The sequence below is a fragment of the Schistocerca nitens genome, chromosome 5, assembly GCF_023898315.1.
Source record: "Schistocerca nitens isolate TAMUIC-IGC-003100 chromosome 5, iqSchNite1.1, whole genome shotgun sequence".
Lineage (NCBI taxonomy): Eukaryota > Metazoa > Arthropoda > Insecta > Orthoptera > Acrididae > Schistocerca > Schistocerca nitens.
This window is the reverse complement of record NC_064618.1, coordinates 758,446,153-758,459,420: the sequence shown is the minus strand read 5'-3', so window position 1 is coordinate 758,459,420 and position 13,268 is coordinate 758,446,153. Positions and strand designations below refer to the sequence as shown.

Below are 13,268 nucleotides of genomic sequence, written 5' to 3'. Positions count from 1 at the left end.
GTACTTGTTAAATAGATTTGCCACACTATGCCCATGTAGATGTAGATGTAGATCATGAAAATGTTGGTAAAGAAAGATGGAAATGAAATTATTCACCGTAAGTGTCTGTGACAAACAGCTGTAATTGCTACTCAGTTGACAGGCACACTTGAAGTGCACATTTTTAATTAAGAATGTATATTTTAGTTAGTAAGAGAAATAATTAGTGACTCTATGGCAAATGCATGTAAACATATGATATTTTGACATAAATATTTTCTGGGTATGGTACCGCATCGTATCGTATAAAGGGTGCAGCAAGCATGGCTGAAATGTTGGTTTTTTCCAACAGCTGTTTTATACAATATGATGTGATACCATACACAGAGAACTTTTGTGTTGACTGACTCTTGTCGCGGAAGCCTATGCTATTACAATGATATATGAACTAATTGTAATTAAAGTGTTTTCTCACAGAAGAATTTATCAGCACATCTCACTATCATTTGTCCACTAGTCATTTAAGAAATGTCATTAAAATTAACTAGCTTTGTTTGAAGTAGAATAAACTTTAATATCTGTCATAATCTTATGACAGTACCAAATGTTGACATACTTGTATAAACAAGAAAATGCAGTTATGCATAAAAAGATAAATCATTCCAATCAAAATCACTAAAGTTAATAATTAATATAATAAATAGATAGAAAACAGAAGAATAGAAGTATACAACATAACATTGCTGGCATGAAGTGCACAGGTCCAATTACATCAGTATATAAATACCTCAAAATTTGGCATATACAAATATCCACATTTTGTGTTGCACATTTCTAAAACACTTCCACTGCATTTGCAAGTACTCTGCTTTTTGTAAACATCATTGGCACTATAAATATGCTACATAGATTCAAAGATTCACACTGCTGCTCCAACGAAAGTGATTGTATTTATGAGGAAGTGCCCACCAGGCTGCTTTGAAGGGAAGATGGAACAACTGCTCAGCAAGCTCTCCCAGTGGTGGTCATCACAATGGGCTGTGCATCTTGGTGCACCACTCCTTGGAAAATTCTAAAACTGCTGACATCACATGCTGTGACATTTGTCACCTTCCACGAGTCACTTGGTTGCATGGACTGACATAATGATGATGTAGAACCGCCAGCCAGTACCTCGTGAACACAGAAAGAAAACATGCAGCAGAATCACTTCAAAATAAAACTTGTGCCACTGCATCATAAAATTGACAGCCACACGCAAAAATTTGTTTAAAAAAAGAGTGGAACAAATTAACTTCAAATACACACACACATCCATAAAAACGTTAACAAAATGCTACAACAGTCAAATTTTGAAAGTCGTGACACTTGTTATCACTCAGAAGTAAACATGAAATTTTTCCCTCTTCCCTTTCCACTCATTTTGCTTATCTCTTTTTCTTCTCCACAAAGTGAGTGTACAAATCTCTTCTTTTTATTCTTCTCATGGTGTTTTTTGATCTACCGTTTCACTTTAAATTCTTCTTCTGATCTGCGATAAGTTCCAATTACAATTCTTTGCATACTTGCCCTGGCTTAATACATTATGTAGATAGTTTTGCCAATCCTTGGGCAATTGTTCACTTGGGCATGTCATTTTGAACTGTACTGATGTCAGAACATCTTCCATGGTGAACTTATGCACTGTGTAGTCCCCAATGCACATTTGCTGTGTACAGAAACCAATGTTATCTGTGTTTCTCAGATATTGAAGTCAACTTTCAATCTTATTTGTGTTACTCAGATATTGAAGTCAACTTTCAATTACTGTCAGCATTGCAATTATATTTGGCCTACATAAATTGATACACTTCATTAGAGTTAATTTCAAACTCTGTAAAATGTCATCATACATCAAAAAACAACTAGTCTTACACACAACCTTTGTATGTCAACAATGCCACCATGACTTACTGCACTCAGTTCTTGAGACTGGTGAATTTCTAGTTGTTGTAAGATTACTCAAGAAAGAACTTCAACCACTCTGGATTCTTTAGCTTTGACTTGTTGTTTACTGTCCTGAACATTATTAGAATGTTTGGTTTTCTTCAGTCCTGCAATCTTGTGTTTCATATCTACGAATGATTCTTGCAATTCATTATGAACATCTACTACCTTTTGATCCCACACTTTATCCAATTTATGAGTATGTTTGTGGCATCGATAGGTCACATCGACCACAGAATTTACAATCTTTGAACATTAACTGCTCTGATGAGCCGCCATGTTTAATTCACTGTCTTTATAATCCATGTGGTGTTCATGTGTATCAGTCTTTATGGTAAAATACATTTGTATATAGAAAACTTGGGAAATGTTTATTATGTATATTACGATCCATATCCAGAATCCCATATTGGTGACCCCAGACAAGAAGTTCTACGTCTTCCATGACTTCCGTGCTGGTCGTATAGAATCAACAGGTTTCACATATAATGCCATGGCTACATCACCAAACATTCTTTATGAAGATTTAAAGGCCCAGCTCTTAAAGCCAGGCCAACTTAACCCTCTGCCGTCGGTTATTTTGCAGCTAACGAACAATGATCTATGATCTTCGACGAGGATAACCTCTACTTCACCAACTCCACAACGACCGAGTGTTACAAAGTTACCTCAAACAATGGACTCAAGTTTTGTTTCACCAGATTACGCACAACACCAAGTGAAAAGTGAAGTGGATGATCTACTAAATAGTGTGACGATCGATCGCTCGTACGAAGTTCAAAGAGACTGAAATTCGCACATGTGCTTGATCCTCTATGTCAGTTACAGTAGTGTCATGTGCAACTCTGCCATTTGTGCAAAATGCACGTGCAGTCAACTATTAGCAGCCTCGCCTTCCTCACAAATCAGTAACAGACGATTTTATGCATCCAGTTCACCAGAACAAACCACCAGATCGGCGGCCCCGTTTCGCGACCACGTGGGTACAAGTGCACTCAACATAGCCTCTTCACCCAGCAACGTTGCAGTACGACAGTGCGACCACCAACAGGTTTCACTAGTGTTGTATGGTCCTACCACAAAGAGTGCATGGCCAGTGTGCATGGAAAACTCTTGTTGTTGCAGTTTAAGCTCTAGGCCGCCCCCCATCCCCCCCTCACCCACGGGGCCCCTCGATTCCGACCATACAACCACTCGCTCCTTCCGCAGCACTGTCTGCGTCTGCTGCACTGAACTTCCATGTCATTTTCAAGTTGGACAATGTCAGTGCTATTTCTGCAATTTCCGGTCCAGTTTATGGACCCTCATTACGTGCAGCTCACCTGTTCGCTTCCACAGTACTGACCGTGCCTGCCACGTCCTGTTTTCGGGTGTCTTCAGAGACATTACAACCAGCTGTTGCTCTGAACGTATGTGCTAGTAACATTTCCATTCCGGTGATGCTGGATCCCAGCATGAACTCTTGTGTAGCAGGACCACAGGTCTTCCAAGACACGCCGAAGCCACCTTCGTCTGCACCTCCAGGCCGCATACCCAAGCTACCTCCCCTATACGAGTACAATCCAGTTTCATGGTTCACATTGGTGGAGCACCTCTTCGAGTTACATCAGGTGACTGACGACAACTCCAAGTTCCTATGTTTGGTCACACACCCTCAGGACCACTCAGATTTGTCATCTCCTACTTTCGCCTCAACTGCCACCGAAGTATGAGTTCGCCAAAAAAACGATATTGGACTGACTTGAGTGCTCGCAACAGGAATTGATAATCAAGATTCTGTACAAGGAGCACCTGGGAGACCGCACTCCATCACATCTTTGGCGCGGCCTCAGGTTACTCGTGAGTGAACACACGATGCCAGACGTCACCCTGTGGGTGGTATGGTCTGCCAAGTTACATACCGACCTCCAGATACACCTACTGCAGCACTCTTTCAAGTCTATCGGTTCTCTCCTATGCATCACAGATCATCTGTATGCGCTCCTACACCAGATACACCCAGCTCATCCACCATCGCTGTGTGACACTACACCTTCTGTTTACCGGCTGTCTGCAGGCAGGGGCAGGGCCCGTTCCACTTCCACACCTTCTACGCCGCCAGGCAGTACTCATTTGCTTTCTCCTCTTTCCAAGCATTCAAGAATCGCCCACGATCCATATATCCCGGTTTACATCCCAGAACAGATCAACGAGGACAAGCCTCCCCTGTTATCACAGTCACCGCCACCGCCACATCCGGCTCATCCCTACTGTTGCTACCACAAGATTTTTGGGGCTGAGGCCTAGAAGTGCAAGTTACCTTGCCAACACCCAAAGGCCGACCTCAGGAACTAAGTGATGCTGAGTCCTTCAGGGAACTTCACAGGCGTCCCATCACATTGCACTCTGTCCACTTTTCCTCTTGGCCGAGCGGTCGTTTATACGTGATAGACATTTCATCGCAGTTTGTCTACCTATTTGACACTGGCACTGACGTGTCTATCATACCTCGATCGTTGGCTCCTACCAACTTTTCGCCGATGAAGTCTCTCCTACAAGCTGTCAATGCATCAACGTTACAAACTGTAGGTTCTGTGAAAGTGATGGTGCACCTATCCCCTTCTCTGCGTTTCCATTGGATCCATCTCATTATGGATTTTTTGTCCCATTACAAGCTCTCCCCAAATGTAGTCCAGTGTTCAGTGTTACACCACCTGTCTAACACTCAGATACCATGCTCCGGCACCTATTCTCCTTGTTCCGTTTCTGCCGCAACATGGGATTTAGTTTGAGAGTGTTCTGCCCTCGTGGGCAAGATTGTGACCTGTGTCATTCAGCTACTTTCAGAATATGACTCAGTGATGCACCTCCGCCGGGAGAATGAATGCTGAAACAATGCATTGCTCACACTTACAATGAGCTCACTGCGGTCCGCACCTCGCTGTTGAAACTGCAATCTGCAGTTCCGTCACCGGATCGAACTCCATCGCCAAGCATCAGTTCGAACACTCATCAGATTAGTTCAAAATCATTCACTGCGTGTGACGATTTGTGTTCAGTGACCTCCGCACCGCCGAAGCGCTCACTATGCGCAGTGCCTCGTGTTTCAAACAGTGTCTCTAATAACAGTCGCTTGTGCAGCATGACCACACCCACTACGCAGGCAGCTGCTCCGCTTGTTGATAAACATTCCCCCTCTCCCGCATGCCGGCCAAGCAACTCGGTGGCCATTGCTGTCCCTTGCACTACGCCAGTGCCTCTCTTGCCCGCGCCGGTTGCCCAAGACAAAGTTAACAACAGACAGTTGCTGCACGCCCCACTCCGCTCCGTGCTGCGCACGCTGCTGACCTCTACAAACAAGTGCACGCCGCACTCACGTAATAGGCATGTGACTTTCGTGCTGCCTTTTTCCACTCATGCTAACTTCTAAGCCTCATTGCCCCCCACTCATCCCAAAACTCCACGTCAGAACATTACTCAGCCTATTGAGCAGTTCTCAGTCTCTTCCGTCACTGATGGAACGACATACAAGATAATTAGCACTGCCGGCCCTCCTATTAGACACAAGGTTAGACGCCTCAACCCCATTAAGTTGCGTGCAGCTGGCAGCAAATTAACGAACTTCTGGAGGCAGGCATCCTACAGCCATTGGACAGCACCTGGTCTTCACCAATTCACCAAACATGACGGTCCTTTTCGAACTGTGGTGATTACAGACTTTTAAATGCTCGCACTGTCATGGACAACTACCCCGTAATAAACATAAACAATTTCACTCATTTGTTATCGGGTGTCACAATCTTCAGTGTGATAGACTGCAAACACGCTTATCACCAGATTCCCCTAGTGCTGGAAGACATTCCAAAGACTGTGATCATCACACTGCTCGGTTTGTTCCAGTAAAACTTCAAGCCATTCGGTTTAAAGAATGCGGCACAAATTTGGCAACATTTCATTGACCCAAATCTTACGACGATTCGAGTTCTGCTTCACACACTTGGATGACATACTCATTTTCAGCAAATCGACTGAAGACCACGAAGATCATTTATCCCAGGTCCTCCAGACTTTGGCATACAGCCTCCCAAATCCCACGTGCAGGCTATCACATCATTGACACCCAAAGCTACGTACAAAGAACTCAGACGTTTCCTAGGTACTATAAATTACTACCGCCATCATCTACCTTCTGCCACCACCATGCTGGCCCCACTGACGGACTCGCCCTCCGGCAAACAAACTTTGGGTGTTAAACCAGTCCATTGGACTGAACCCATGCTAGATGCTTTCAGGGCTCTTAAAACAGCTTTAGCTCGCGCAGTCGTATTCGCCCACACTGATCCGTCTGCCGATTTGTTCATCACTACGGACGCCAGCGAAATCATGGTCGGGGCAGTATTACAACAGAGAAAAGGCGACACGGTTTCAGCACTTCATTTCTTCTCCAAAAAACTGTCTACAGCACAGAAGAAATATTCCGCTTTTGATACAGAGCTTCTGTCGGTGCACTACGAGGCCATCAAACATTTCTGCACTGACATTAAGGGCCATCCTTTATTCATTCTTACTGATCACAAACCGTGCTGGCAGACGCCTTCTGCAACCTTTAGAGGATCCTCCCCCCCCCCCCCCCCCCCCTCCGACGTTTCCACCACTTTGACCTGGTCTCTCAATTTATTACAGACGTACACTACATCAAAGGCATGGACAACATCCCCACTGATTTCCTCTCACGGATCAATGCCATTTCAAGTATCGTCGATTTATCCGACCTTGCTTCTCTACAGGTTGGGACGAGGACACTCAGGGTCTGCTCACGGACCCGTGGTCTTCGCTCGTGTTTGCCAAGGCTAAATTCCCTGGCATTTTGGATGAAGTGTGGTGCGACTCTTCTACGGGCATTTTGCGGCCTTTGCTCCCACCCACACATGGGTACACAGCTGGATTTCCTGTCAACGAAACAAAATAGGACGTCACACCTCTCCACCACTTGGCAAGTTTGACATCCCTAAGGGACGTTTCCGTCATGTACATATCGACCTTATCAGTCCCCTGCCTCTGTTGGAGGGCCACAGGTATATCCTGTCCACAATAGACCGAATGTCTCGTTGGGTGGAAGCCGTCCCCTTACTCAACATCACAGCAGAAACTGTGGCCAAGGGATTTGTTTCTTCTTGGATCATTAGGTTTGGCTGTCTGTCCACCATCAGAACTGATCAGGGTTGACAGTTCGAATCTGCACTTTTTATTATTATCTGTAATCTTTTTGGTATTAAAAAGATCCATACAACAGCCTACCACCCACAAAGCAATGGGTTGGTGGAACGATGGCACCCCAACCTTAAAACAGCACTCAGGTGCCATTACTGTCTCTGGTCTGAGGCACTTCCTTGGGTGTTGCTGGGCCTACATTCTACATTTAAATCACATTTACATGGGACAATTTCCGAATTTATTTTTGGTTAAAACCCGGTTTTACCTGGTGAACTAATTCTCCTCCAAGATCCCGGGGATTCTCCCTCCTTCCCAGACTTTATCGGAAGGATGCGTGCACACTTTAGAAACACCCAGCTACACCCAACTGTCAGCCACTCCCCACCTGACACTTACATGCTGACTGCACTCAGCATTGTGATAAAAGATCACCCGCAAACTGTTTCTCTACTCAGGCTCAAGCCTGCCTTTGTAGATTCCGGCACCCCTCTGCCATCCCAGTTGGACTGCCTGAGCACATGTTCTTTTGACAGTCCTGCTAACGAGTCCATTCAACCTACATTGGGTTTTCTCTGTCCAACGATTCACCACCGCAGTTCGCGTGTTCCTCAGACATGTCATTGTCATCCCCATTCACAGGTTTTGAAGACCTTTCTGGTACTAGAGACACAGACACCCCGTCCTTCGTTTTGCGCTGCAATGTACCACCTGACCGCATTGACGGCGTGTCGATTATGGTGTTAGATAATCGTGTGCTTGTACTGCTCACCAACAGCACAGAACCGGCCCTCACTGAGGAACTCAACGTTAAGATAGTGCACAGCTTGTCCCTCCCACGAGAGTGCAACCCATCATGTGTTCGAGCTTTCATTTCTTCCTGAGTGGGGAAGGCACGCTCACATGCCACCTCCTCTCCCATACTGCTACTCCCGAGTTGGCTAATGCATCATTGCCCCCACTGGTTTTCGGATTATGAGTTGGACTGGTGGCCGCCCGCCGCACTTCGCATGCTGAACCGGAACCCACGGAGATGGAGCTTCCGGTCATGCGCCTTCCGCATTCACGCTGACAAATTACAATCTTTGGAACATAAACTGCCATGTTTAATTCAGTCTGCCTTTGTACTTCATGCAGTGTTCATATGTATCAATCAGTCTTTATGGTAAAATATATGTGTATATAGAAAACTTGGGAACTGGTTATTATGTATATTACGATCCATATACAGAATCCCATATGTTCAAGTTTTTTGTTCAAATCCCTTCTCATTTTTTTTATTCTCTGCACTTAAGTCCTGCTTAGTATCATGTAACTGTTTTATTCTCATCAAGTGTTTTATTTCAATTTTTGCACCTAATCATCAACCCGTTTTTATTTTAAATCTGTGAATTTCTTTTCTAAGAACTGTATTAATGTGTCCTCCCTTTCTACTGTGCCAGTCAAACTTGTCTACCACAACCTCAATTGATTCAGCATTTACATCCAAATTTGAATTGTCATTTTCTACTACTATAATTGTACTTTGAATTCTGTTACATGATTCGAATTCATTAATGAGATCCATGGCAACACCGTCCTGGTCAACACTGTCCTCTCTGTTAATTACACCACTATTCTCAGTCTGACTAGCCATTGTTGTTGATATCTATACTGCACACACAAAGTATCATCAATTGCATTGTTCACTGTTTATATTCCTTTTCCTATCCAACATTGCTTGAGTAATCAAGATGCCACTGAAAATGCCAACTTCACTCAGCATTGGCACTGGCTATTGGATTCTAGATTCGAAAACTGTTGCAGGATTTGATGCCCTTGTCACCGGTCTCCATATTAACATATTTGGGCTGTTATATTACACTGATTCCTTGTTCATCTATCTCCAGTCTTAAAAATAGCCATATTTTCAATGCTGCAGGAAGCCTCTCTATATCTGCCAACACTGGATTCAACTGGCAGCAGAGGTACACCCCGCCATCACTAACCCAAAACACTGTGTAGACTATAATGTGTCACTGCAGTCTACAGTGTCAATGAACTCGAAAGTGATTTGTGTTATCAGCAACAGTAAAATATTTTTGTTAGTAGCTAGTTTAATAATGGGAAAAAAAGAGGTATTCATACTGAATTGTCGCCTGGAAATAGAAAAAGTGTTAAATAAATATTTTCTTGCACGTGAAAAGACACAAAGTGCCAAAAGCACAAAATCCAATAAACTGAGATAACAGTCACATTTGCAATGCAACAAAATCAAAGAAAACACAATGTTCATTATAAACGTAAGCTTCTGTGGCTATTGTCACAATAAATAAAATTTTTCTGGGTTTGTGACCACATTGTCAATCTGTGAAACTGCTGATGTTTCGGTCACTGTTTCAAGTGACATTCTTCAGGGCGTTTTTGTTTACTCTGAATGAGAAAACTTCATTACTTATATACCTGCAGATGTGACTGTTATCTACTGTTATGGATGGAGTAGAGACATGTTAGAAGTTCTTTACTGATTTTATTATTTACTTTCATGATGTTTTAATTAGTGTTTGCATTAATGCTTGTGATTGGTGGAAATCAGCAAATGAAAGCCAGGCAGCAGTTGTGACATGGCATTGTTTTCCTGCTTCCCTGATAGAAAGCAGGAAATGCAGTCACAAACTGAGAAAAATTTTATTTATAATGGTCATTGTTACCACTAATTGAGTAAAGACTGTGATAGTATTAAAACTTACTTCTGTTTGACTCCTTGGAAGAATAAGATACAAACTTTTATGCTAATATTTTAACATGTGGATGGAAAGGCCTGTGATGCGATAATTTCTGTTTGTTACCTCAGAATATAATTATTGTTCATTAACATAAAATAACTGATTTTATTTAATGTTCACATGTGTTTAAAGCACCTTTCCTCCAAGTAATTGCCATTTTCAGTATAGCAGATATATGTACATTAATTGTTGAATGCTACTGCTGCAACATTCTCTAAATTCACCTAAAGCTGGGTGTGGTGCCCACATATTGGCTAAAAACTGGCTTCATTAATCAAGAGACGTAAAATGTGCAAGCAATATAAGCACATGTTGTCAGAATTTTAAATTATTTCAGGTACACCAGGATGTGGCCAGCAGCATATGTTAAACAATGATGCAGCTCATTTTCTTTTACTATTTTCAGCTACTTATAAACTTTTTCTAGGTCTTCAGCAGCCATACATGCAGAAACCAAATTTCCCCCGAAAATAAGATAACTCATGTTCTACTATTTAATCTTCTGTTTAAGAGAATAGTTGTCTTCACACTTTAAGCAAATAGTCATTATTGTCAGACTTTCGATTTTAACTGTATGTACTATTACATGATATGTACATCGTTCTCTTAACAGTGTTGCACAAAAAAACTTACAAGAACCTCATATGAAACTTAAAGAACTTTCAAAGCAAAGCTTTAAGGCATAATAATATTTTCCTTTTATATTTTTCATCAAGTTTACAGAAATTAAAGTGCAAAATTTTTTGCCTTTATTCACCACATACATTTTTAATAAGTTATGATATATTACAATATGATTAGGCTACAAATTGAAAGTAACAGCATAAGCAGAAGCATCTGGAAACAGAGCATCTGAGTGGCATTTTGTTCCACCAAACAACAGAAAAAACCATTCCTAATTGACAGTCTAGAGGAAGATTGATTATGCAAATAGACGACTGAATGCAAAATAGCGACAACTACAAGAAGATGTACTGAAACGGATTCAAGGACAACATCAAAATGGCACTGGAATTAACACAAAAATGATTCAAATACACTAGGACAACATCAAAATGGCACTGAAATTAACACAAAAATGATTCAAATACACTCTCATAAGCTAGTGCTACAGTGGAACTTAACAGACTTTAGGGTGGAATTAGTTGGTGCTACAGATTTATGAAGCATCACAGACTTAACAAGTGAGCCAAAATGAAAATGTCAGAAAATGCCACAAGAGTACAAAGATGAAATATTATCTTTCCATTGCTTCATTATTCTACATCGAAAGAAAACCAGTGTGGAATGAAGCCAAATAGTGAATATGGATGAAATTCCTAAGACATTTGATGTGCTGAGTAACAGAACTGTTGCCATGAAAGGTGCTAAAACTGTAACTATAAAAACATGTGGACATGAAAAAATGCACTACGTTGTTGTTGTTTCGTGTTGTGCTGATGGTATTAAACTTAATCCAATGATTATTTTCAGTCACAAAACAACGCCAAAACCTTCTTGAATACCACCAGATGGTGGTGTATATGTACATGAAAAGGGTTGGATGGACAAGGTTGGTATGAAATTATGGATTAACAGTCTGTGGGAGAGAAGGAAAGGTGCTTTATTGAAGAAGAGTTTTCTTTTTGTGCTAGATCGGTTTAGCAAGCATTTGAAAAATTCTGTTAAAGAGAAATTGAGACAGGGAAATACAGAGATTGCAATTACCCTGAGAGGACTTACTTCACAATTGCAACCTACTGATGTCTCAATAAATGTCTCAATAAATAAGCCATTTAAATTGTATATGAGAGAGGAATGGAGCAAATGGATTATGGATGAAATCCAGCACAAATTCATACCAAAGGCAGCTTTAAAACAACCTTCAATCAAACAAGTGTGTCAGTGGATAAAACAGACGTGGCCTACAGTGAGAGAAAACATTATTGTTAAATCTTTCAAGAAGTGTGGCATAAATTGTGTTCTTGATGGCAGTGAAGACCATCTTAAATGTGAACAGGACAACAATGATGATGAAGAGGAGGATGAGGAATAATAATAATAATAATAATAATAATAATAATACTATCAACTACAGGAGTCATACCACACAATATCCACCAGTACATCAATGCAATAGAGCTACATCCAAACGTATATATACAACTACAGAAATCAGTAATTATTGATACATGTTCAATTACCCGAAAGTTCCTAAATGCAATATAACACATACCATACAGTTAAAAGGAAGTGACGCCTGATCAAGGTCCGCGTCACTTTCCATTTTTAACCAGACTTAACGTCTGAGAAAGTAAATAATAATAATAATAATAATAATAATAAGAAGAAGAAGAAGGAGAATAAGAGGGAGAAGAAGAAGGAGAATAAGAGGGAGAAGAAGAAGGAGAAGAAGATAGTTTAGATGATTTTCAGGGGTTTTAAAAGCCAGTTCGGTTTTGGGATTTTGAAGGTGAGTCTGGTTTTATAAATTTAAGTTTTTTTTCTGGCTTTGTAATCAAATAATAAAACTGGTAAAAATGTTATTTTTTATAAAAACTCCTTAATTTTTAAGGGGTGTCTTGTAGTCTGTATGGTCTTATAGTACATAAAATAAGGTAACTGACGTCAAATACCTTGCCATGTGATAGTACCATACCCTCACATGATCTTCAGTCTCAAGACTGGTTTAAAGCAGCTCTTCATGCTATTCTGTCCTGTGCAAGCCTCTTCATCTCTGAATAACTACTGTAACCTGCATCCTTTTGAACCTGCTTACTACATTCATCTCTTTGTCTCCCTATACAATGTTTATCCCCACACTTCCATCCAATACTGAACTGGTGATCCCTTGATGTCTTAGAATGTGTTCTATCAACTGATCTCTTCATTCTGTCATGTTATGATACAAATTTCTTTTCTCCCCTACTCTATTTAGTACATCCCCATTGCTTACATGATCTTCCCATCTACCCTTCAGCATTCTTTTTTAGCATCACATTTGAAAAGCTTCTGTTCTCTTCTTCTCTGAACTGGTTATCATCCATATCTCACTTCTATTCAAGTCTACACTCCATACTACCTTCAGAAATGACTTCCTAACACTTAAATCTATATCTCTGCTTTGGCCATCATTGGTAATTTTACCACCCAAGTACAAAACTCATTGTCTACTTTCAGTATCTCATTTCCTAAGTTAATCCCCTCAGCATCGCCTGATTTAATTTGACCACATTTCATTTTCTTTGGTTTGTTTTTGCTGATGTTGATCTTATATCCTCTTTTCAAGGCAATGTCCATTCCATTCATCTGCTCTTCCAAGTCCTTTTCTATCTCTGACAGAATTACAATGTCATTGGCAAAAGTTTT

The 13,268-nt window shown here is 41.1% G+C and overlaps 1 protein-coding gene across 1 annotated transcript in view; it reads right to left on the bottom strand.

Annotated features, from left to right (window-relative positions):
- Positions 1-712: 712 nt before the first annotated feature.
- LOC126259932 (uncharacterized) overlaps positions 713-13,268 on the bottom strand; it is a 269,463-nt gene continuing 256,907 nt past the window's right edge. Inside the window, exon 13 of the mRNA XM_049957024.1 lies at positions 713-1,152. The gene's annotated coding sequence lies outside the window, so the exon portion shown is untranslated. The remainder of the gene's footprint in view (positions 1,153-13,268) is intronic.